The sequence below is a fragment of the Saccostrea echinata genome, unplaced genomic scaffold (genome assembly GCF_033153115.1).
Source record: "Saccostrea echinata isolate AGI-Se365-2 ecotype Australia unplaced genomic scaffold, CSIRO_AGI_Sech_v1 ptg000001l, whole genome shotgun sequence".
In the NCBI taxonomy this organism is placed as follows: Eukaryota; Metazoa; Mollusca; class Bivalvia; order Ostreida; family Ostreidae; genus Saccostrea; species Saccostrea echinata.
The window spans coordinates 22,754,467-22,781,712 of NW_026889750.1; the positions used below are offsets into that span (position 1 = coordinate 22,754,467).

General features: G+C 32.8%; 1 long non-coding RNA gene across 1 annotated transcript; it reads left to right on the plus strand.

Annotated features, from left to right (window-relative positions):
• Positions 1 to 15,125: 15,125 nt before the first annotated feature.
• LOC133201573 (uncharacterized) lies at positions 15,126 to 16,626 on the plus strand. The gene is made up of 3 exons (XR_009723120.1): positions 15,126 to 15,189; positions 16,308 to 16,361; positions 16,554 to 16,626. It is a non-coding gene; the product is annotated as an uncharacterized LOC133201573 (long non-coding RNA).
• The last annotated feature ends 10,620 nt before the right edge of the window (positions 16,627 to 27,246 follow it).

Here is a 27,246-nt window from a genome sequence, read left to right on the forward strand (position 1 = left end):
AATTCTCTTGATACCCTAGCCACTGAGCTTCTAAATTCCCCAGCATAAAGGGTAAGCCACCCATTTGTGGAGGGAAAAACGTGTGCCAAGTCATCAAGTTATGCTTGTATATATTGATTCACGTCCGCCCGTTTTTCCTTGAATATGCAAATAAAGAGAACCCTTTTGTAGTAGTCCAAAACGTATTCAATTTCTTGATTTCAGCAATTTTAATTAAGTACGTATATTGAGGCTTAATGTCAAACTCCCATATTGTAGTTGTGTCTTGCAGAAGTTTTACCATTTTTTATAAAACTTTGACCCCATTTGAGTCCCATCCTAGGCACAAAGTCATGATTTGAGGCATGGGGACCACGATTTAAACAAACTTAATTTTTTTACGACATAAGGATGCCTTCGTTTAAGTTTCTTCTCTAGTAATTCATGGATTCTTAAAAAAAAATCTTAAAATGACTCACCTTATTTTTATTTATTGATTGCATGTATCTCTTCCTGGAATTCAATTTTTATCTACAAATAATTATAATAATAGATATGAAACTCTTAATTTCAGATGCACATGCAGTTATTTTTTTTTTTCGCTGTTTTAATAAAATTTTGAAGAGACAGGAACTCGTTTCAATGAAATTAGTTTTGTGATCAACACTGACAGAGGGAATTTTACCCAAAATATTCTCCAAAGTGTATACCATGCCTTAAAATTATAATTTAGTAAATTAAAACAATTGGTCAATTTGACCATATTAAAGGTAGATTCTGGGAAAAAGGACAATGTTTATCTAAACTATTTTTACTACACATACTAGTATCTTGAATGACAGATCGGTCAATATGTTCATCTTTTGTAGACATAAGGGATGATAATCACGTCAGGTGGTAAGAGCTGTCAATAGGTATTTGATAAGTTATCTTGACTTGTTATAAAAATGGATTATTCTTTGATAAGTTATCTTCACTTGTTATGAAAAAGTGATTTTCAGGTCACCGAAATGTATTGTTTTTGTCTGTCCTTGTCCCTCGAAAATATTTTTCTCTCGCATTTTCAAGCTCTTCTTTACAACCAATCTAAGTTGCCACAAAACAGGCGTTGGTGATTAAGTTTCAAATTTGCTCAGATGTAGGGCCATGCCATTTTTCGAAGTGAGATAATTAATAAATAATGAAAATAAGGTCGAGCAATTAAAATCTATCGAATCATATATGTTCAAATTTATATGGAAGCTTTCATATGGTGAAGACTGAAAGTTATTCAAACCATGTACCTGGGAGAGTCCCAAATTTTGCATTAAAATCGGAAAAAGCCTTTTAATATCAAGTCCGCAGGAAATGCATGACTGATATTCTCCAACTCATTTGCAAGCATTCCCATGGGGCCTAGAAGTAAGATCAAACCATTGGCTCCTCGGGCAGGTATGGGAGTTTGAAATTTAACATAGAAAAAAAGAAGAAAAAATCTTTGAAAATCTTTTCTCAAGAAGTACACGCCCTACCCTATAAATCTTCATGCACTGTGGATCAAATAATGGCCTATCGGGAATGAAGATGGCCAGTCTATTTAAAACCAGCCCCCCTTCTCAGTCCTGACGAGTGAAAGGAGAAGAGGGGCTGGTTTTAATCAGACTGAGGAATTCCCAAATTTTTACAAAGAAATGTAAAAGGAAAAAACTTTAAAAAAAATTTAAATCTCAAGGGCTAAAAACCATATATTGTCAAAATAGGTCCCTAGGAAAGGGATGCGCCACAAAATGCTTCCAAAATTATGCTTAAAATGAAAAGGGAAGAAATCTTCAAGTATTATGAGGCTATTATGCTGTTCCTGAGAAAAAATATTTTCCCTTTATATATGCATTACATGTATATAAAATTTGATCCCCGATTTTAGTCTAAATCCACGCCCAGATCCTTCTTTTTTTTAAAGAGCCTATACAACTTAAGAATGTTTGTGTATCAAAATGATTTATTGTGGCCCTGCTACTTCAATTTCCTCTAACGTCGTTTTACCAAGAGAAAATCTTAATTCCTCTTTTAACACCATCCTCACCCAGAGGTTCTTCATATGAATAAATATGAGCTTTCTCTACATTTTGATACTCGCAGATTAATAAATAAGTTCTCACTACACATTTTCATGTAAAACTTTTATCTCCTATTGAGTTCCTCCTTCTATATTTCATTAGGCCATTGTTTTAAAGGGAAAAAATAAGCAGCATTGCCAGAGGATGCTTGAATATTAATGTAATTAATGGTCCAATGGATCTTGAGATTTTTCCAGGCATACCATTAACATGGAATTAATTTGTAAAACTTTGATTACATGTTGCTGCCGCACCCTAGACCCTTGATTAAAACAAACTTGTATCTGCACTACCTGAGGATATGATTAATCATAATTTGTAATTTTCAAAAATTATTTCTTAGATTTTCCCAAGTACAATTTTGATCCCTTTGTGGTCCCACTTTACCCACTTGGGCCATGATTCAAACAAAATTGAACCTGCACTACATGGGGATGCTTGCATATTAAGAATATGGCATACATTTTCTGGGTAAATTTTGACCTATAAATGGATATGTAACATTTCTTGGTAAATTTTTACCTATAAATCAAAATGTAAAATATTTATCCCATATTGTTGCCGCACCCTATCTAAAGGGCCATGATTCCAATAAAATTGCGTTTGCATTATCTGAGGATGATTGCATACCTAAGACCATATTCATCAATCGATTTTTAAAGAAATTTCCTTTATATTGAATATTCTAACTTTGATTGATTAATTGTGACGTATCCTTAATTGTGACCCAACTTAAACCCCCAACCCACCTCCAATACGTCCTGATTTGAACAAACTAAAAAATGCACTACCTTTGAAGGTTTGCATATCAATATGATTAATGATGGCAATGCAGTTCTTGGGAATAAGAATTTAAAAGGATTTTTCCAATAAAGATTTTTTTTCTAAATAAAATATTGTTATCCCTATTGTAACACCATCCTGCCCTCGAGGTCATGATTTGAAGGAATCTTAATCTATACTAAATAAAGAAGCTTCCATATAAGTTTTGTCTTTTTCTGGCCCATTTGTTCATGATAAGAATATAAATATCCTATTATACGAGGGCCGTTCAAAAATTACGCGGACTTGTTGCACAGAAAATATATTTGACGACATAATCAAGCAAAAAGTCGCAAACAATATAAAAGAATCTTTGCATATATGGACATCAAAATTTCATATCAAAATATTGTAAATTGGTATCAGTTTTAAGTTATTTAACAGGACATCCCAAGAAGTCACGGCGCAGTAGAACTTTCAACGTCACGGGCATTTAAAAAATGGGAGCTTTTATTTTCTCAATATTTGCCCTTAGTATTTGATACTGTATAGTTTTGGTTACCTTATCCACTCCGAATAAACATCCATATACCATTTCCGATTCAGCTTAAAAACTATAAAACTATCATTGTGTGTTTTAGTTTGTGTTAAACCCCAAAACTGCAGATATTTTTGAAGTGAAATTTGACATCAGTCGATCTCAATCACATTCTTAACAGCCCAGATCAGTGTTTTGTCGATGAACTTCTTCCATTCCTCCCGGATTCCCTTTTGACTAAGGTCTATCACTATCAGTCTAAAATTCTTTTTTTTACATTTTGTAGAGATGTGTCGGATATTCCGCTGGTTTACTACATGTCTCATTAGGATTATTTTGGGTCTCTATTGGCGTTTTCCCAGCATGATTCATGATTTGATAAAAGTGCGCTGCTCCGTCAAATCACGAGACGTCATTTTTGCAGTTGATTTCGTAGGGTCACATCGGATTGATTGATTGATTGTATATTGTTTTACGTCCCATTCGAGAATTTTTCACTCATATAGAGACGTCACCATATACCGGTGAAGGGCTTCAAATTTTGACCTTTACTCGGCACTCAGGGCCATTGAGCAGTGAGGGATCTTTATCGTGCCAACGCCTGCCGTGACACGGGGCCTCGGTTTTTAAGGTCTCATCCGAAGGACCCGCAACTTTCACTTCAAAGTGCCGAGCGCATGGCGAAGGAACAGTTGCTACCTATTTTTTATCGACTTAGGTCTGTCGCGGCCGAGATTCGAACTCACGACCTCCCGATCACAGAGCGAGCGCTCTACCGACTGAGCTACCGTGAACGGTGGGTCACATCGGAGAAAAATTACAATATTTCTGTTAGTACTTCAAATATTACGCCAGAAATCTAAATATTAAATGATAAAACAATAAAAAGAAATTTAGAGAAAATTGTTGAATAATATCGTGAAATATGGAAAATAAATGAATAAATTTTTGGATACCGCATGTTTGTTTTTTCAACATTTATGTCGTGCTCCGTATATCACCATCAGCAGTATCAAAACGGCAATAATTTTATAAGATATTAAATAAAATCAAAAGAATTTATTGGAATTTTTAAGAAATATGTTCCTGTGAAATTTCAGTTCTATATGACGTCTGTAAGAGTAAATAATAACAGAGTCCGCGTAATTTTTGAACGGCCTTCGTATATATATATATATATATATATATATATATATATATATATATATATATATATATATATATATATATATATATATATATATTCCTTTTTAAAGGAGGACATGATTTTAACTTTGTACAAACTTCAATTCCCTTCACCATTGAATGCTTTGTGACAAGGTTGGTTGAAATCGATTCCACGGTTCTGGAGAAGATGTTGAAAATGTATAAATTAACCATGTTAACAGACAGACGAAGAATATACAAATGTTGATCAGAAAAACTCATTTGACTCCGGAGAGCTAAAACAGTTTCTTTGCTCGTTTCCAGATGCAAAAAACAACAACAATATTTTGCTGTAAAATTATATAATGACAAACAATATCGAAAGGGCAAGTGGGTGACCGGTAAAGGCTGTCAGGCTTAACACTAAACATGATATCCAAAAATTTCTGTTTGTTATTCGTGAGACTGACAGTCAAAAGGTTTGTGCCTCAGTATAGCAAACTGTCTGTTGACAGGTTTTAGACTCTGGGGCATGAATATTTGCCGAAGTTGAGGTTAAGCCACACAAATAACAATAACCATTAACTTCTAAAATTCTTCTTCTTAAGAACAGCATTGCCATGTTTAATGATATTGATATGCAAACCTCTACAGGTAGTGTTTTTAGTTTGTTAAAAATCAGGGTGGGTTGGGTTGGATGGGGATTTAATTAAGGATAGGTCACAATCAAAGTTAGAATATTCAATATATAGGTAATTTCATAAAAATCGTTTGATGAATATGGCTAAGATATGCAAAAATCCTCAGATAATGCAGACGCAATTTTATTGGAATCATGGCTCATGTTAATGCATAAACACAAAGTGTGGTCCAAAACAAACTTGCATTCTCACAGATGACCATGAAGGCCCATAGAAATCTTGTTTGTCGACTTAACTTGAAAATTATGTTGATTTGTAGTGATATCTATAGCGTTTTGACGAGAAAGTTACTTGACCTAAATTAATTGGTGGATGAAAAAATTGCACTACCATAGCTGAGAGATTGTCACACCTGTCTATTTAATTCAACTGGTCTAAGGTCAAAATAAAAAATGCTCATTTTATGTAATATTTATATACTTACATTGAATTCACACCCAAACTTTAGAAAGAACCTCTTTGACCAGGGAGTATCAAGATTTCAACAAAATTCTTTAACACTGCTCATTTTCTTTGTACATGTCAATTTGGCAAAGTGTAACCTCTTTCTTCTTTGAAGCTTACGATTTTATTCTATACACATGATGTGTAAAACTTGATTGCTTGATCTTATAGTTGATCCTTAATTTTGGGTCTTGATTAGGACAAGCTTGAATCTTCAGTACTTACGGAAATTTAGGTAATTTAACAAATCATGCGTTTTTGCAATTTATGCGAAACTTAAAACTCACATGTGCCCAATCTTTCTACACATTTTCGTTGATTTGGTTCTTTGTTAATTAAAAAAAATACCTTAAAATACATAAGATATATAAAATAAGATGCCTTAAAATATATTTATTCGTGGTATTACAGTGACCAAAGCTGTGCTGAACACGTAGATCTCTTAGAAGGATTTAGCAGGTACAATCAAACCCTTGTTTATGCAAAAATGTATGGGTTCCGATTTGCAGGAAAAGACAAAGACTATGTAACCATTGCATGTCACGTGAAGATTTTCAATAGTATCACCGTTAGTAGAAAAACAGTAAGTACCTATTATAAAACTACTTTTTAATTTGAAGAAAAAAGAAAGAAAATGATGCAATAGTATTATATTTAAAAAAAATGTTTATTTAGAATTTGTGTACGAACATTCGCAAAAAACGACACATTGAAAATGAACCATTCCAAACTAAATCTTTGACCAAGAAACTTCGGGTGTTCGACAATAAAGATGTATATCTTGCTGAAAATACCAGCCAGCGAATTAAATGTAAGTATCAGCATTTCATTGTCGAAATGATGATTTTTGTCTAATAAAAAAGAAGTTCACACGACAATCTAAAACTTGATTCATGCAATGTGGTGTTATTTTTTTCGCAGGGGAAACTTCGCTTTGGATGACGATTTTTGCCATAGTTACCCAGCATGCCTGGTTGACCTAGTCAGGACGCTGTTTTTTAAGAGCCATTCTCTGTAATGACTTGAACTTTTATATAGGAGCTGTGGCACGCATAGTCTCAGAATTTTTCCGAACTCTCTATGATAAGAGTCTTTGATACCACAAACTCAAATCAGGCAAAAATTGGTTGCTATGTGTCATGGTTAACATAGCAACATGTCCTAAAGTTTGAAAAATGGCGTTTTTCAACATGTTCAGAGTCCCACAGTTAACGTTTGCAGCAAAGCAAACAAGTGGCAATGACTGTTTCTGAAAGTTGAAGGCCTGATGTCTTAAATGCATGATAAACATGTTTGGTAAATCAACTGTTATATACGTTACTATGGAAACAAAGTATTCAAAAGTAATAATTTTGTTCATTTAATTTTAAAAAGTCACACACTTGAGAATAAAAACAATTATAGGTTGAAATGCTAGCAAATAATAGACAAAAGATCCTTGTAACATACCAAGGAAGAAATATGATATTTCTTGTAGGTTGGTAATGGTTGCCATGGTTTTAATACCACGAAGGGATTTTAATTTAACTCACTTAGTGTTTTAGGACCGTTCACGGTAGCTCAGTCGGTAGAGCGCTCCCTCCGTGATCGGGAGGTCGTGGGTTCGAATCTCGGCCGCGACAGACCTAAGTCGATAAAAAATAGGTAGCAACTGTTCCTTCGCCATGCGCTCGGCACTTTGAAGTGAAAGTTGCGGGTCCTTCGGATGAGACCTTAAAAACCGAGGCCCCGTGTCACGGCAGGCGTTGGCACGATAAAGATCCCTCACTGCTCAATGGCCCTGAGTGCCGAGTAAAGGTCAAAATTTGAAGCCCTTCACCGGTATATGGTGACGTCTCTATATGAGTGAAAAATTCTCGAATGGGACGTAAAACAGTATACAATCAATCAATCTTAGTGTTTTAGTCTTATCTTATCTTTTTAAAAAGCGTATTTTTATATATATCTGGTGATCAATTTTTAAAGGCGTTGGTGTGACCCTAATTTTCAAATTTCAAAAAATTCAAATTCAACTCTTTAAATAGAGCGTTGCTATGGAAATTAACCGAAAAAATATGCATAAAAATCTGAAAAATATTCTGTTTCCTTGGATACGTACCCTTGTATGTAGATTTCCAAAACTTTTATGATTGATATTTATGAAAAACTAACCTGACTTCCAATTTGGACTATCACCCAATCTCTAACTGGATGCAATAAACTGGCACATAGGGTTTAATATTGATATAAAATCAACAAAATCGAACACGTTCGCTTCTTGGTTACCATAGCAACAGTGTTGTATTTTTCAACAAACTTTATCAATATATGATATTCAACTTTAGTTCTACCAGATAAGTACTATTCCAGGTGAGTCAAATAATATGTTTCTTGATTAGAAGGTAAGTATATTCCTAAGGCAGCATAAAAATATCACTTTAAACAACTGGTACGTTGTTTCCATGGTTACACTGCGAAGTAACAATTCATCCCAATTTTTCTTATAGTGTGGGTGTTGCAAGGTCCTAAGGATGTATATGTGCCAGTCATGAATTTTATTGCTTTTCCTCAAGATAGTGGCATTAACCCAATCTTAGCAACAAATTTTGCATGGTTACACTGTGTTACCATGGCAACCATGAAATTTATTTTTAGAATAATATTGCCAATACCTAATTACTTAAGGTCAATAATTTTTACTGTTTTTCTTAGGTTGCTGATTGAGTTTGATCATGTAACACCTATCATTAGTGAATATTGAGCGTTTTTCAGCATCTAAAATGTATTCCAAATGTACCCATGGTTACCACTTACTTAGAGATAAATTCTAAATAGTTTCTTTATGCATAAGTGGCAACAAAGTGTCACGTTTTTGTGAGAATGGTTTGCTTGTTTTTCTTAGTCTTCATTAAGGCTTAATAAAGATTCAAAGTAGCTGAAAATCTCCATTTTTCCAACTTTTCTGGCTGTTGCCATGGCAACCAAGACACATAGCAACAAAATTTTATGTGATATATGTTTCTGGTGTCAAGTTGTAATAATGGGCAAAGTTTCATCAAAATCGGTGACCATGCGTGGCAAAGAAGTTTAAGTGGTTACAGAGAATCGCTATTAATACTTTCAAATTATTACAGTCTCCTACTAATGAAGCTTGGATGGGACTATAGGTTTCCTCTTCGTCTGTCTGTCATTTATATTCAATAATAAATAAGATCTTCAGACTAATCAAAAATAATATGGAAGTTTATATCTATTTATTCTGAATTGCTGGGATGTGTTGCTCTCTCTCTCTCTCTCTCTCTGACTTCATTCTCAAAATTTTGCCTTATTCCAAACAAATAAATGTATACATGTGCACAGAATTAAATTAATTTGTTCTAGAAAGAACATGACAAATGTCGAGTGATATCAACTCCCTTTAAGTAGGAATACCACACCAAAATTTTATTTCCTAGATCTTTAATACATCCCTGTTAAGTTATGGTTTCAGCATTGAAAGACCAATATTAGCTCTTAATTATTTTATAAGAATTCTTTCCTATTTTTTTTTTAATAGAAAATGAAAAAAATGTTTTATTTGCAAATAAGATCTTTTAGAATTTAAAAAATTGCTGTTAATAAATTCATAATATGAATATCTAATAAAATATGTAAAGAAAAGCCAGATAGACATTTTAATGTTTTTTTACTAAAAAATTCTTTATGAAAATAAAACACATTATTTGTGAATATTTTCAAAACCTATGGATAACATATTCAAAAACAAGTCACAGAAACAATGGATATGTTAGACAATCATATTTTAAAAAGAAATTGAAACGAAACTGCTAAATTTTAGAGAAATTAAAATTTTTAATTTTGGCCAATCAAGATCGAAAATAAACTGATCCCAACAAGAATTTTAAATTAATTGGAAATAGATAAAATTTTTACAATATTACCAGTGTGTTTTGTGTAATTCGTGTTAAAAAGTAAATGAACTTGACAATTCAATAGATTTCTTAGTAGTAAATACATAAAGAAGGCAATAAATTATAATTTAATTTAATTTGTGTTAACTTTGATCGGGATCAGTTTAATTTTTATCGGGATTGGTCCAAATATTCAAATAATTATTCTCCCTGAAATTTCGCAATTTCATTTCAATTTCTTTTTAAAATATGATTGAATCATATGTTCTCACTAGTTGTGACTAGTTTTATGAAGCTTTTATCCAAAGGTAAAAAAAAATATTTACAAATAATGTGTTTTATTTTCATAATTTTTTTTTATTTAAAAAATTAAAATGTACATGTATATCCAGCCTTTCTTTACATATTTGATTAGACATTCATATTATGCATTTATTAACAGCAAATTTTAAAAGCATAAAACATCTTATTTGCAAATAAAACTTTTTTTTTCATTTTCTCTGAAAAAGTTAAAAAAAAATCATATAAAATAATTAAGAGTTATTACCATAATTTAAAAGGGATGTCCTAAAGATCTATTAAATAAAATTCTGGTGTGGCATTCCTCCTTAAAACAATTCGAAACAAAACTAGGGGGTCCTTTCGGTCCTGTACCGGAAATGCATTGCAATGTATCTAATATCCATGCAGAAATACAATGAGAGTTATCTTTGAAAATTCATTGATCTTAATAAATCAAGGGAGTCGGTAAGAGCTCTCATGCTTTCGCAAAGCGGTAAACGGTTACTGGTCACATGATGACTAGAGGTAAGCTCACAAGAGTTACTTTTCAAAGACTACAACAATGACGTTGTATTAAATTCTTCAAAACAGAAAGAAATCGGGAATTTTTTTGTGTGTTTAGTTTTTAATTGCACTGAGCATGTACAATTTCTCTCTCACAACTTACTTTGCAATTGCTCTATCTTAAAACTACAAAAATGCGTTGTCAATCATTATAATGAATAAGTTTTGATCCAAGACAATCAACTCAGTCAATTCTGATTTATACGTGTAGCACATTAGACTGAAGAAAGGAAAATATCTTAGGATTGATATATCAGAAGTTTAAGCTTAAAAAATCTTAGCAATATGTGAAACTGAAAAGTGAGTACAACTAAATTGGTGCACGTATACACGGGTTTCATTGTGCAGATACATGTACGTGCATGTGTCTTTAATACTTGAGCATTCAGCCACCTTTAAAATAATGTTTGTTTGCCCTCTCCCGACTCAAGATGAAAATATTGGGTCGGTAGGTAGGTAAGAAAAATTTTTTTCTCAGAAAATTTCAATTTCAATGCTTATTTTTTTTTAATCTATTGTCCAGAATACATAAAAAAAACTAACTGCTTCCTGGAGGTCAAAAAATGTTTTGAGTCGGGCCATTTTAAGCCAGTCGGTCGGGAGAGGGCAACCAAACATTTTTTTAAAGATGGCCCTAGCAGAAGATGATTTAAGCCCTGATATATATATATATATATATATATATATATATATATATATATATACTAGCAGCATTCTGTAGAAATCTCGAATTTATACTTATCTCTCAAAAACTTAGACGTATTCTTGTGAAATTTGCATAAGGTAACTCTGGACAAACTCAAATGATCTACCTTTGAACGACGTAAGTACAACGATCAATGGTATAAAGCTAATATATTTATTCAAGGGCTCAGTGAAGAAATATCGAGAGTTCATCTTGCAAAACAAAACAAATGTTGTTCAAAGACTACAAAACTTACCTGATATCAAACCTTCCATAACGGATAGAGATAAGGTACTTTATTCTTGGCGGAAAAAAATTAATCCATTCTATTAATGCAATTTAGTTTCTACAGTTTAATGATACGTTGTCACTAAAGATAAACAACACGATTTTAAAAATTAAATTTTACGATAAGCTTAGGGCAATCATTAAAAATAACTTTGTTTCCCCTAACCCGACCCTAAAATCTCAAGTTGGGTAATATTTTTTTTTCCTGACAGCAGCTTTGAAAATACATTCTGCAATTTAATGGAATATTACCTTTATATATAAAAAAGTACAAAAGAGAGTAATTTGTAGACAGAATATCAAACAATTGCCGTTTAAAAGCAAAAATTTAAGGTAAATTTATTCACAACCATTCTTTTGAACTTGTAAAATATCTCAAGCTAGTGTAAATTTATTGAAATCAAATGTTTAAAAAGACTTTAAAGATACTTAGATACACAAAGACTGGACATCCGAGTATATTTTTCAAATCTATTCTATCAGCTTCAAGTGCTTACATATGCCAAGTACTTTTTCAAGGGCATCGAATTGTGCAGTTGTTCTAGAGAATTTTAATTTGGAGTCCCGAAGTAAGGAGCTAATTCTAAGACGCAGGTTCAAATCACACTGCGGGACGTTGAGAACGGTCAGACTGTAAAATTTAGGTCCAGTGTTGCAGTAGATGCTGGTACAAAAATGATCCATCATTGCTCGATGGTAAAAAGTGTCTAAATTTGGAGCCCTTCACAGGGCAAATGTTCAAACAATTCTCAAAGGAATTCAAAGCAAAGAAACAACCTATCATCAAGGGCCTAATTAAAGAAAAATACACTGGACGTATCAGGAAGCTGTATCACAATTTCAAAACTATTTGGAAAGAGTTTGTAAGCAATATTCAATTGAACCAAACCATTATCTAAAATGATAAAATGTCATACACAATGTCATAATCATGAAGCTTAACCCGTGAATAAAAGGCATGAAGAAAGAACGTCCGAATTCTATTTATCAGAATGAAATATCATATGCACACAACTCCTATAGTCCCATATAGTAAACATAAGAACTTAATTCGAACTGTCTCAGATTAAATAAAATTTAAAATTGATTGATGAGTTCAGAAGGTGGGACCCTTGTCTGCTTATGAGGCGACTACTACGTACCTTAATTTTAAAAGATAGGTTTGAAAATATCACCAAACCACAATCAGCCAAAGTGTAATTTATTAACGAAATGTTACAAGTGAGTAGGATTCTAATAAGCTACAGACAAAAAGTGAATACGTCGCCGGTGTTTCATAACAAGAACCCACTGTGACCACAATGTTATGGGCACCATTTTGTTTCCAACAAAAGCTTGAAAATCACAGTTAAACAAAATCGGTCATTCTGATTCAAACCGGATTTTGATGAAATTGTATTTTATAAAAAGTTGATGAACAATAAAAAAAAAATTTTGAATAATTTTATTTAAAAAAACTTTTCAATCGGCGCGATTAAATTGGGTCGGTCGAGTTAGGGGAAACAACATATTTTTTTTTATTTTGGCCTAGTCAGAAATCTTATTTTCAATAATAATAAGATCTTCTGACTAGTCAAAAAATGTACGGAATTTTATTCTGAATCGCTAAGATGTATTAAATTCTCTCTCTCTCTCTCTCTGACTTCTCGAAATTTTGCCTTGTACCAAACAAATAAATGTATATATGTGCACAAAATTAAATTTATTTGTTATAGAATGAATATGACAAATGTCAAGTGATATCAAATCCCTACAAAATGAAGTTTGAGTATAATGCCGCATTGAGTTTTGGCAATTCAAGATTTTTACTAGGCTTTGATTTATGTCTAAAGTATAGTTTCTGGATTTTAAAAATATTTACGCACGAATGATGTGGACAAGTGAAATCGCAAGCTTTTCGTTAAGATGCTCTCCAACTTTCATGAATATACGTACACTCGATCAGATACATCGAAAATAAATTTTAAAACAATTCGAAACAAAACTAGGCGGTCCTTTCGATCATGGGACGGCAATGCATCTAATTTCATGCAGAAAAGAGTCGGTAAGAGCTCTCACGATTTCGATTGAAAGCGGTAAACGGTTACTTGTCACATGATGATTAGAGGTAAGCTCACAAGAGTTACTTTTCAAAGACTACAACAATGACTTTGTATTTTAAAGTACAGCTATTTATAAGAACCAGGCAGAAGTAAAAATAAATGATTCATGATAGTAATAGTTTTTTTTTTAATTAACACAATTTTATTAAAAAACATCAAAATAAATGTTTTAATACAAATATAAATGGGTTTTTTGCATGGGTAATTAAAAATTGAATTTTATAAATGCCCAACTGTGCTGAAACAATCAGTAGTATCCTTTAGAGGGTGCTTATATGTGCTGGCGATTTTTTTAAAAAATCCTACATGTTTAATGAATTTGAATTATAAGCCTTTGAAGAGCTTATATAACAGAATATAAATCAATCGAAAAACCCATGGGTTATTTTAATTATGAATAAATATTATGATAATAAAACATGAAACTTCATGAAATTTTAGTTATCTCCCTTGACACTCTTCTGTGAAGGAGTCGAAAAGGCAGCATTTCACTCTTCTGTTAAGAAGGTGAGGATTTATGAAAAATGAATTGTTGCAGTCCATTTTTGAAGTTTTGTTGATTCTCATATATACTTAGGACAGGTAAAGCAAAATATTCCAACAAAAATAGGACTTTTATATGGAAAACCACCTTTCCTGCAGTTTTTCTTCTTTTTTGTCTGAGAAAAACAAGTGTGGAGCTTCACCTTATTACCCAAATGAAGACAGTTTGATTCTCATAAAAAAACTGTAATAAAGACATTAAAAACTACCTAAAATCATTGAACATCGGAGATATACCTTCTGAGGGGCACTTAATATGCCTTCGAGCTGGTATTTTTACACTAGCAGGGGATTATTCTATCTGTCCCTTCCACCGATACTCCCTTGGTGTAAGATGGAAGAAGAAAACATCCTGCTCACACCTAAGTCACACTCACCATTCAAAGGCCAAAGCAGAGGTTGGGAGGAGCATCACGCTATCTATGTCACGGCACCTCCATACAGTGTATGGAAGTGTTGTTCCTGTCGGCTCAGGTATTACATTTAGAATTGCATCCCTTGTAGACTAAACCTTTAAGAACAGTACCTGTGATCATACACCTATTCAATAGGCTATTGTTTGTTCACATTCTCTGTCATCGTCGGAACCACAGGTTTTCTCTCCGTTACACTACATTCAACATGTAGTGTAACGGAGAGAAAACCCGTGGGTTCCGATGATGATTCTCTGTAAAAATTATTGTGTTTAATTTTAAAATACTGGTATTTGATATATAATAAAGCTAGTCTTTGATAATTCTAGTAGCTTCATGCTGTACACGTGGTATATAACTTATACATGTATGTACTACATGTACATACGACAAAACAAAACATACCCTTTTTCATGCCACACCGTGTATCAGATCTCATTGACAACCATTATCAGCCTAGGGTCATACTGTTGTCTCAGGCTGATACAAGGTGTGATATGAAATATATCAAATATAATTCATAAAACAATGAATTATTTTTTTATATAATTAATTATAAATGTATGAACTTTTTTAACACCCCCCCCCCTCGAAATTTTATGATTATTTTACGTTTTTTGTTTATTGACTGGGTAATTTTTATTTTCAGCAGATATATATTTTACATGTAACTCTAGATGTCTGTTACATTTCATTTAAATAGGTTTATGCAGTAAATGCAGAAAAAGTATCAGTGATGAAATGAAATCATGTGAGGTAAGATTTACACAAGGCATCTTTTTCAAGGCGTTCTCCATTTAAGTACTAAATAAAGTCTGCAGGGTAAAAAAATATCTGAGTTTAAATAATTTAAACTCCCTTGGTTCATATGGAGGGTGATCATGTTTAAAAATCTATACACGTATAAATTCACAATTTGTTAGATGGAAAATTTGTGTATCAATCCATTTTTCTACATATGAAATTAATTGATCTGAAACTTTTATCTCAAACACTGTACATTGCAATTCTTAATGTTTCCCTTTTTACATGTCATATGTTGTTTCTTAAATTCTGAACTGTCAAATTTTTAGTAAGTTATCATTCATGAAAATTCAATCATCAATCACTGTATTTTATACACATTCATACTATAAAATTGTATCTAATGATAAACAAATTAAATTTACAAGTGTCAGTACGTCAACTACCCCTGCACGTTCATCTATGCCAAGCCTTGAATTCAGCACATTGGAATATAACAGATGTCTAATACATGTAAATGGTACATCTACTAGTTATAAATATTGTGCCTCCCAAGTACACTGCTTAGTTTTAAGCATTCACTTAAAATTTACTTAATAATCACATTGCAGTAACATTCATAGATTTGAAGTCTTATATATTCAACAATTTTCAAAATAAGCATAGAATGTGGAGATATCATGCTGTGTTTGTTTCTATCATTGTTTATTTTTATTATAAGATGGAGTGTGTCAAAGAGAAAATTCATATGAGAGTGGATGTACAATGTATACCATTAATCTGACCCTACCCATATACATACAGATCATCCTCATCATCATACAAAACATAAATCTATTAATCTTGATTACCAATGATGTCCATTTTATCTGTTTATGTAACTGCATGATACTTGAAGGAAATATAATGGAATGAGAATTACTTATCTGAATCAGTTGGGGAGAGGATTATCTAAGTATTTGGAACTTCTGTCTAATACCTTTGACATGAACTGTCAATGAAATATGTTTCATTATTCAAATATTTAATTTATTTAGGATATATTTATCAGTTTAAAAGCATTAAGTCATTTAACTATGTACCATTCTTTCGTAAAATGACATAAACATAGTATAATGATATATTTTCAGTGTTGTCAAAAAGTACCTTCTAACTGCAAAATGACCCTGAATGACACAGCGGAGGTAATGTTAATTAAAATACAGGATTTTTTACAAAGTAAAATATTTATCAATTTACTCTCAATTTACATCTCAATATTCAAACATTAATGCATATGTACTTTATATTTCCATGTAAAATGCTGATGACTTGGCATTCATTTGAAATGGTTCTAATATCTTTATTATCTATCATCATAATAAACGTTTTTTCAGCAATTCAGGAGCCTCCGGCCAAGGGCAGAGAATTATGATGAAAATTGCCATTCAGAGACTTTGTCACAGGTATTTATTTTGAAGATTGATTCTCTGCAAAAGGGGCTGCTGGTCTCTATTTTTTTTTTTGAGGATAATTTTTTGATGTAGTTTAACTATGTAAATTTTCATTTGGAAGCTGCCCCCCCCCCCATTTCTGTATGTTACAGTGGATCGCTGGCAAATTCCAGCATTTAAAAAAAATGTAAGGAATAGAAAAAGGTACAACAACCCTCCTCTCCCTCCTCTCCACCCAATAGAATTTTTAGCTCTACTGGTCAGAGACCAGAAGAGCCTATGCGATAGTAAGGTGTCCGTCGTCTGTCTGTCTATATGTAAACAATTTTTCAAAACGCTACTCCTCGTACAGTTTTGGTCTGATTTAAAACTTGGCACACAAGTAGACTACACAAAGATACATAATTCAATGCATCATTTTTTTGATTTCGATGAACGGTGTTTCCGTGGTTACTAAAAATAGAAATATCTGTGAAATTCCTTAAAACGCAATTACTCCTACAGTTTTAGTCTGATTTAAATATAACTTGGCATACAAGTAGACTACACTAAGATACATAATTTGATGAATTGGTTTTTGATTTTGATGAATGGTTTTGCCATGGTTACTTAACATAGAAATTTTTTGTAAAACTCTTTTTAAACATTACTCCGGCTACAGTTTTGGTCTGATTTCAATCTAATCTGGCACACAATTAGACTACACTATGATACATGATAGTTTATATCAGATTTTGATTTTAGTAAATGGTGTTTCCATGGTTACTAAAAATAGAAATTTCTGTGAAATACTTTCAAAACACTACTCCTCCTACAGTTTTTCCTTGATTTCAATATAACTTGGCACACAAGTAGACTACATTAAGATACATAATTCTATTTATTACTGCTTGTTGTAAAGTTTCAAATCCAAGTGCTACTTTTCCTTTGTTATATGTACAGACCAGTAGAGCTACAGTCTCATACCAGACCTCTGGTTTATTTTAAACAGTAGTGTATTTTTTAAAATTTAATTCTATTTAATAAGTATTATTTTACTTTTCATTTTTTTAGACCCCCTCCCCCCTCCGTCTTTGAATTGAAACATTGTTACAGGCTTGCACCCGTCCATCAGTCTGTCAGATCATCTGTTTTTTTCAGTGCAACTCCTATGAAACTACTTACTCAAAAGAATTTCATAAAACTTTGTATTAATTATATAAGGACATTATGTGTAGACATCTGAGAAGATGTGAATATTCTGATTCATTTTTTTTAAGCTCACCTGGCTGAGCTGAAGGCTCAAGTGAGCTTTCTGATTAAAATTTATCCATTGTCTGTCATCGTCATCATTGTCATCAACTTTTTACAATTTCGTCTTCATCTCCAGAACCACTGGGCCAATTTCAACCAAACATGGCACACAGTGTCCTTGATTAAGGGGAATTCACTCTTGTTCAAATGAAGGGCCACATCCTTTTTCAAGGGGAGATAATAAAGAAAAGTAAAAATTGTGTGGGATCATTTAAAAATCTTCTTCTCTTCAAGAACCACTGGACCAGTAAAGATAAAAATTATGTGAAAGCTTTCTGACATAGTGTAAATTCAGTTTTTTTCACATCATGCACCCGGTGGTAGGGTGTGGCCACAATGGGCAATCAAAGTTTTATATAGAAATTCATGGAAAATTATCTTTAAAAATCTTTTTCTCAGGAAGTCATGATTAGTCATATTCATAAAAAATCATCCACAGATAGTGTAGATTCAAGTTTGTTTGAATCATTACCTTTGGGACTCGCCAGAGACTACAATGGGTGATGTGAAACAAGCTTTACCACCCAAGAGACCATAAAAAAGTAACACATATGTTCTTCATGAAACAATGAAAAACACTAATTGTTTTGAAAAAAGAATAGGATTTATTTTTTATGAATGATTTCAAATTTTAAATTTTGTATTTCTAGACAGACGAATCAACCACCTGCAGTTTGTCACAGGAATCAAATTGGAGCACCACTTTAGAGGGTCATATACATCTAACTGATGGAATAGATAACCTCAACAAAGCTCTTACATCTCTAAATGGTGGCCAAATGAGTCCAATTAAGTATCAGCTGCAAACACCCTTGAATGAAGTACAAGCCAGCACAAGGAGATATTTGAAAAGGAAGGCTACAGATGCAGTGCACACGATTCTAGATCAGATGGCCCCTGGACAATCGAGAGAACTGCTTGGATTACTCCTAGAAAAAACCATCCGGAGGAGAATGAACAAAATACTAAAACGGAACTTGAAATAACAGATTCAATTCTACAACTCTACTGTGAGGCTGAAAATAATGCCCTTAAGCGTCAACTCCTGTCTCTATTATCTTTACCAAATGCACACAGTAAATCTGAACTCCAGAAACTTATTCCTGGACTAATAAAGTGGGAAATTGATCAAAGTCGATTGCATGCAGCATCTCATGGAGCAGGCACCTTACCAGTCAGTGTGGGACCAGCTATTAGACACCGCATGAATAGAGAAAAACTGGAACATGCATTGTCATTTTTTTTAGATCCCAAATTCTTTCAAATTTGTTCATATGGAACAAGAGATCTGCATTGTGACAATGGAAAGACAATCACAATACCACAGGTAGTGAGAACAACCTGTCATTCTTCTTTACTAAGTATGTGTAAATCATACTGCTCTGAGATGGATTTTGTTCCATTATCTGATTCCACATTGTACAAAATTATGTCTACCTGCTCTGCTAGTAAAAGAACGAGCTTATGTGGTCTAGATAACATTGCCACTGATGGTGCAGCAGCCATTGATGACCTAATACACATGTGTGAGCATTTAAAAGAATTAGGATCTGAAATAAACACAGTTACCAGTTTAACCTCTGATTTAAAAAATCTAAAGATGTACTTGAAATCAGAGTATAAATTTAGTGTGGGACTGTCCCGTGGATGCCAAGATCACTGTATGAAATTCGCTCTTAGCCATCCAAGCAATGTCTTGCTGCAAGAAGAGTGTGATCATTTACATGAGGAACACTGTAGAAAATGCGACATCCTTGAAGAAATAAGCAGTGCCTTTTTTGACGAACTCCAGAAAGTCAGATGTAAGTTTTTAATAGAAAATTTCTGTAAAACTGTTTATCTTTGCATGGGTTTCTATAAATTTTAAACATCAAGTTTGATTATCAAATGTCATTTTGATGGTTTGCCATTTTTGAATTACAGCATCAGAAATAGTGGAAGAATCATCAGTAAGAGTGTAGAAGGCAATTGAAAAAATTTCTGATTGGAAAGCTCACATTCTTAGAACACAGAATCAAGAAGAGGGAAAATACAAGATATTGGAAGAGCTTCAGCCTCACCAACTTCTGATTATCATGGACTGGGCCATGAAGTTTCTGCCAGCCATGTACAGAGAAAAACAGTCGGACTTTTTTGGTCAAAAAGGCATGAGCTGGCACATCTCTGTTGCTGTATTCAGAGCAGAAGATGGATCTTTGAAGGTATTTGTATTAGCCAGACACATATTTTACTTTGTGAATGTATTTATTTTGGAACATTTCAAGAAGATGACGACTAATACTCATAAACTTAATTAAGATAAGAGGACAATATGCACATTTTAAATTTGAATAAATTGTTCATTTATTTTAAATGAACTGAAAGTTGATCACATAGTTGGAGGGGGGGGAGGGCTTATGTACCTTGGGCATCTGAGTCTGCATCAAAGGTTAAAGCTTTTTTAGTAGACTTATGGTTTAATGGTTTACAACTTTAAGAACCAAAATCTACACAGTGGCTGTGGGTTTATTGATGGCAAAATATCACAAGGTTGCTGATTGATGAAATATTTCTAAAAAAAACTAACTATAAATTTTTATCTAGTTTTTCAAAAATATTTAGATAATTTTTACATCATACATTCCAGACTCTGTTTTTAGAATTCTATATTGTCATATATTAATAAGTGAATTTGTATAAAAATGTTTGATCTTATTTTTTTTAGCACAAGACATTCACTCATATTTTTGGGACAGTCAAACAAGATTGGTTTGCTGTTGCATCAGTTCTTGAGCATACCCTTCAGAGTGTAAGGGTACAATTGCCTGGAGTAGAAGAGGTGTTTTTAAGGAGCGACAATGCTGGCTGCTACCACTGCGGGTGCCTGTGGCTGAGTTTACATGGAATTAGTGAAAGAACAGGTGAGTTGACGATCGATTGCCTGCATGAATTGTTCTTTCCTATAAACTGTTTACAGTTTTTCATTCGTATTATTTTTGTCATATCACACTTACAAACAATTTTGTCCTGCCTTAAATTTGCCTAGACGCAGTTGTGTTAAAAATATAATTCTGTCATCTTTGAATTTGCCCTGTAAACAGTTAAAGTTCTATCACTTCCAACAAGGGTGAAGGGGCAAAGAAAAGCCCTGATCAGTCATGTTAATATGGAAGAATCCTCGGGTAGTGTAGGCTCAAGTTTGATCAAATTATGGCCGCTTGCCTTTTAGTTAAGGTGGGGCCACAATTGGATATTAAAGTTTTACATACTGTAGATTCCTAAATATACGCGAGGAATTAATTTTCGCGTAATTACGTGAGAAGCACCACTCGTGAAATAAAATTACTCGCTTTTCTTTATGGTGCTGAAATCAATGTAAAATCCTTTGATCAACCGTCCACTCACGAATAATTGTTCTCGCGATTTGACGTGAAAGAGCCATTTCGCGATAATAAGTACTCACGAAAAATAAGGAATCTACAGTACTAGTAAATACTAATTAAGTTGGGAAAAATCTTCTGATTAAGAACAGCAGGGCCATAGTGACTCAGGTGAGTGTTGTGGCACATGGGCTTCTTGTTTGGTTCAGGTGAGCAATGTTGCCCGTGGATTTCTTGTTTTGATTGATGGTCCTCAATTTGCATTGCACATAGTGTATTTTAAAATAGCTAGTTAGAACATTAAATGCTACTAACTGAATATGTCTATGACAATAATGCTTATTCAAAATTGCATGATGAAGTGCTACTCAAAGATTTTGTTTTATGGATTCGTTGATATTCCTATTTGATGCATTATTTTTTTTCTTTTTTTAGGTATCAGCATAGTACGCTATGACTTCAGTGAAGCTCAGGCAGGTAAAAGCTATTGTGATGCCAAAATTGCACACATGCGCTCCAAATTAAGGATGTTTGTTTCATCAGGGAAGAATGTAACAACACCATTTGACATGAAGAAGGCAATAATGGATGGAAGTGGTGTGGCAGGATGCCAGTGTGCAGTTGTGGAAGTTGACAAGAAAAAAACAGACTATGATGAGTCATTGCATCAAAGGAGTTACTTCCATCAGTAATCTTGCTTTTGATGGAGAAGAAATCTTTGCATGGCACAGTTTCAATGTGGGCATTGGTATGAAGATAAAGAGAGAAGATGTCTTGAAATCTGAACAACTTGACACAGGACTCATCATACTGTCAGACTTTGAAGAGCCACCAACCAAGTATGGTATGATCTCCTCTCAGAGAAAAGAAAACTGTTCAGATCCACAGAGACCCGAAACCAGGATTTTCCACTGTTCCGAATTAGGCTGTAATCAGCAGTTCTCCTCTTATGAGCTTCTGCAAGAACATATGGATCTAGATGGACATGTGCAAGAAAAAACCTCTACATTCGATGAAATTCGACATCTTTGGTCAGAGACATGTCATTCAAATTTGTTCAAGTCTAAACAGTTGCATCAAATAGGTGCAGAGTACCACTCCTTGGAAGATTCCAATTTATCAGGAAAAAAGCTTCCACAAGGATGGGCACTAAAAAAAGCAAGAAAATTTGCTCGCTTCTCTACCAGAGTAAAAGAATTTCTCCAAAGAGTGTATCATGAAGGTGAAGAATCTGGAAGGAAAGCAATTCCGATTGAAGTAGCTCAGCGTATGAGATCTCTGAGAGATAGCAATGGTGAGAAGTTTTTCAGTTCTGAAGAATGGCTGCAGCCTTCTCAAATTAACTCTTATTTTGGTAGACTTTCTCTGAATGGAAAGGTCAGTGGTTTCAAGGAGGAACTAGAGAATGATGAACACCTGAGAGAAATCTTGCAGTCAATAGAAGAGGAAGAAGAAAGAGAAAACATAAGAAATACACTTTTGTTTGAGAATAGCAGCACTGTGTGATGTGAATGATATAACTGCATACAGGTAAAGACGTCTGTATATTGAGATTGTTAGCATTTTAGGGAATATACATGTATATTATGTGTCTGTGCGTGTGCAAAAAATATTCATAAATTTTATGATGTTTAAACTTTTTGTACCAATCAAATAATTTATTGCTGAAGGTTTTTTTTCAAGTTTGTCATGGTAACAATTTGTGATGCTGCATAAGGTCATTCCAAGTTTTTTCTCTGTTTAGCATCCACCCATCTTTCAAAAACTTACCTACCTATTTACAAAAAAATGCAGTCTAAAATTAACCACAGATTTTAAAGTTGGAAAAATGACGCATTTAAAGGATATGATATATTAATCTATTTTTCTCATTGAATTATTCTGTAGGAAAATCAATGTATTAAATGATTATTATATACCTAATTTGACAGATTATAGAAAATATATAAAGAAATTGACAGAATTCAAAGGTTTATACCAAAAGAATCAATTTCAGGACTCCTGCTTTTGTTTTTTTTTCTGATCTTGATTTTTGAAACCAAAGCACATGAGGATGCTAAACATATAAAAAACTTTGGATGGCCTAAAACTTTGAAAAACAAATTTTGTAAAGCTTGAATTCGGAAGAAAAAGGCAATTTTTTGTACAAAGTTTGATTTTAGGGAAACATAATTGTTTAAGCATGTAGCTTTGTTTGATTTTGGAAGGGGAAAAAATTATGTCCAAATAAATAAAAGACTCAATGAATTTTTTGTTTTAAAAACAATGTTATAGCATAAATTTATTAAGTTTATTGCAATGAATAGATATTATCAACTACTATGATAACAAAAATATTTGTTTAAAAAAGTAGTTCTGGTACAGAAAAAAGATGATGTGTTCTTTTATTTAAAAAAAAAAAGATTCATCAAAAATCATGTTTGTTATATATGGTTATCAAACATTGCTTTATATATATTTAAAAGTAAATTATAGTCCGTTGTCATGGTAACCAAAGATTGTTTTTGACATATATAATGATTATTTAAGATGAATTTTTAATTATGCTTATTTAAATGTGCTAGGTGACATATACAGCGGTTATTCTTTTTTCTGGCATTGTATGGATATATCTTTGTTATTTTCAATAAAAATGCATTTTAGACATATTCCGTTACCATGGTAGCAAATTATCTATAAAACTAATTGGTTTAACTTAATTTTGCAATATATAAGATGTGTACTCCCTATTTTATATTCCCAAAATTCTTGGATAAGTGGTATATCTTCTTTAACATACAACAAAAATGAGATGGTTTATGCTTTTTTTGTCAAAAAATGAATTTTTCGGGAGATTTTGTTGCCATGGTAACAAAATATATTAAGAAAACCCATGGGTTTTTATTTAATTTTTTAATTGTTCATAATGTGCACTTTCTAACATATATAATCAGAATTTCTGAATTTGTGGGATTTTTTCATAATATTCTGTTAAAATGTGCAAGATTTTAAGAAAAAATGTAAAAGGTGAATTTCATGAAACACAGCAAAATGAACTCAAATTTAACACTTTTTAGAAATGATTAACAATATGGTAATAATTGAATATTTTTTATGTTACTTCCTGGGAAAAAAGATTCATTTGTGTTATTTTCATCGAAGAAGCACTGTTCCTTCATTAAATTATAGCTAAATTGACCAGTTTTGCTATTTGTTGCTTGCTAGCCTTTTACTATAACATGGCGTCTGGTTTCCATGGCAACAAAGGTTGGCCAATAAAATCATAGCATCCAATGATGTTCCATTGGTCCATAAAGCAACATATCCAAATTTCCAAAAAATCTGAGATGGTCATGAATCACCCCCTGCCTGGTTCTTATAAATAGCTGTACTTTAAAATACAAAGTCATTGTTGTAGTCTTTGAAAAGTAACTCTTGTGAGCTTACCTCTAATCATCATGTGACAAGTAACCGTTTACCGCTTTCAATCGAAATCGTGAGAGCTCTTACCGACTCTTTTCTGCATGAAATTAGATGCATTGCCGTCCCATGATCGAAAGGACCGCCTAGTTTTGTTTCGAATTGTTTTAAAATTTATTTTCGATGTATCTGATCGAGTGTACGTATATTCATGAAAGTTGGAGAGCATCTTAACGAAAAGCTTGCGATTTCACTTGTCCACATCATTCGTGCGTAAATATTTTTAAAATCCAGAAACTATACTTTAGACATAAAGCAAAGCCTAGTAAAAATCTTGAATTGCCAAAACTCAATGCGGCATTATACTCAAACTTCATTTTGTAGGGATTTGATATCACTTGACATTTGTCATATTCATTCTATAACAAATAAATTTAATTTTGTGCACATATATACATTTATTTGTTTGGTACAAGGCAAAATTTCGAGAAGTCAGAGAGAGAGAGAGAGAGAATTTAATACATCTTGGCGATTCAGAATAAAATTCCGTACATTTTTTGACTAGTCAGAAGATCTTATTATTATTGAAAATAAGATTTCTGACTAGGCCAAAATAAAAAAAAAATATGTTGTTTCCCCTAACTCGACCGACCCAATTTAATCGCGCCGATTGAAAAGTTTTTTTAAATAAAATTATTCAAAATTTTTTTTTATTGTTCATCAACTTTTTATAAAATACAATTTCATCAAAATCCGGTTTGAATCAGAATGACCGATTTTGTTTAACTGTGATTTTCAAGCTTTTGTTGGAAACAAAATGGTGCCCATAACACTGTGGTCACAGTGGGTTCTTGTTATGAAACACCGGCGACGTATTCACTTTTTGTCTGTAGCTTATTAGAATCCTACTCACTTGTAACATTTCGTTAATAAATTACACTTTGGCTGATTGTGGTTTGGTGATATTTTCAAACCTATCTTTTAAAATTAAGGTACGTAGTAGTCGCCTCATAAGCAGACAAGGGTCCCACCTTCTGAACTCATCAATCAATTTTAAATTTTATTTAATCTGAGACAGTTCGAATTAAGTTCTTATGTTTACTATATGGGACTATAGGAGTTGTGTGCATATGATATTTCATTCTGATAAATAGAATTCGGACGTTCTTTCTTCATGCCTTTTATTCACGGGTTAAGCTTCATGATTATGACATTGTGTATGACATTTTATCATTTTAGATAATGGTTTGGTTCAATTGAATATTGCTTACAAACTCTTTCCAAATAGTTTTGAAATTGTGATACAGCTTCCTGATACGTCCAGTGTATTTTTCTTTAATTAGGCCCTTGATGATAGGTTGTTTCTTTGCTTTGAATTCCTTTGAGAATTGTTTGAACATTTGCCCTGTGAAGGGCTCCAAATTTAGACACTTTTTACCATCGAGCAATGATGGATCATTTTTGTACCAGCATCTACTGCAACACTGGACCTAAATTTTACAGTCTGACCGTTCTCAACGTCCCGCAGTGTGATTTGAACCTGCGTCTTAGAATTAGCTCCTTACTTCGGGACTCCAAATTAAAATTCTCTAGAACAACTGCACAATTCGATGCCCTTGAAAAAGTACTTGGCATATGTAAGCACTTGAAGCTGATAGAATAGATTTGAAAAATATACTCGGATGTCCAGTCTTTGTGTATCTAAGTATCTTTAAAGTCTTTTTAAACATTTGATTTCAATAAATTTACACTAGCTTGAGATATTTTACAAGTTCAAAAGAATGGTTGTGAATAAATTTACCTTAAATTTTTGCTTTTAAACGGCAATTGTTTGATATTCTGTCTACAAATTACTCTCTTTTGTACTTTTTTATATATAAAGGTAATATTCCATTAAATTGCAGAATGTATTTTCAAAGCTGCTGTCAGGAAAAAAAATATTACCCAACTTGAGATTTTAGGGTCGGGTTAGGGAAAACAAATTTTTAATGATTGCCCTAAGCTTATCGTAAAATTTAATTTTTAAAATCGTGTTGTTTATCTTTAGTGACAACGTATCATTAAACTGTAGAAACTAAATTGCATTAATAGAATGGATTAATTTTTTTCCGCCAAGAATAAAGTACCTTATCTCTATCCGTTATGGAAGGTTTGATATCAGGTAAGTTTTGTAGTCTTTGAACAACATTTGTTTTGTTTTGCAAGATGAACTCTCGATATTTCTTCACTGAGCCCTTGAATAAATATATTAGCTTTATTCCATTGATCGTTGTACTTACGTCGTTCAAAGGTAGATCATTTGAGTTTGTCCAGAGTTACCTTATGCAAATTTCACAAGAATACGTCTAAGCTTTTGAGAGATAAGTATAAATTCGAGATTTCTACAGAATGCTGCTAGTATATATATATATATATATATATATATATATATATATATATATATATATATATATATATATATATATATCAGGGCTTAAATCATCTTCTGCTAGGGCCATCTTTAAAAAAATGTTTGGTTGCCCTCTCCCGACCGACTGGCTTAAAATGGCCCGACTCAAAACATTTTTTGACCTCCAGGAAGCAGT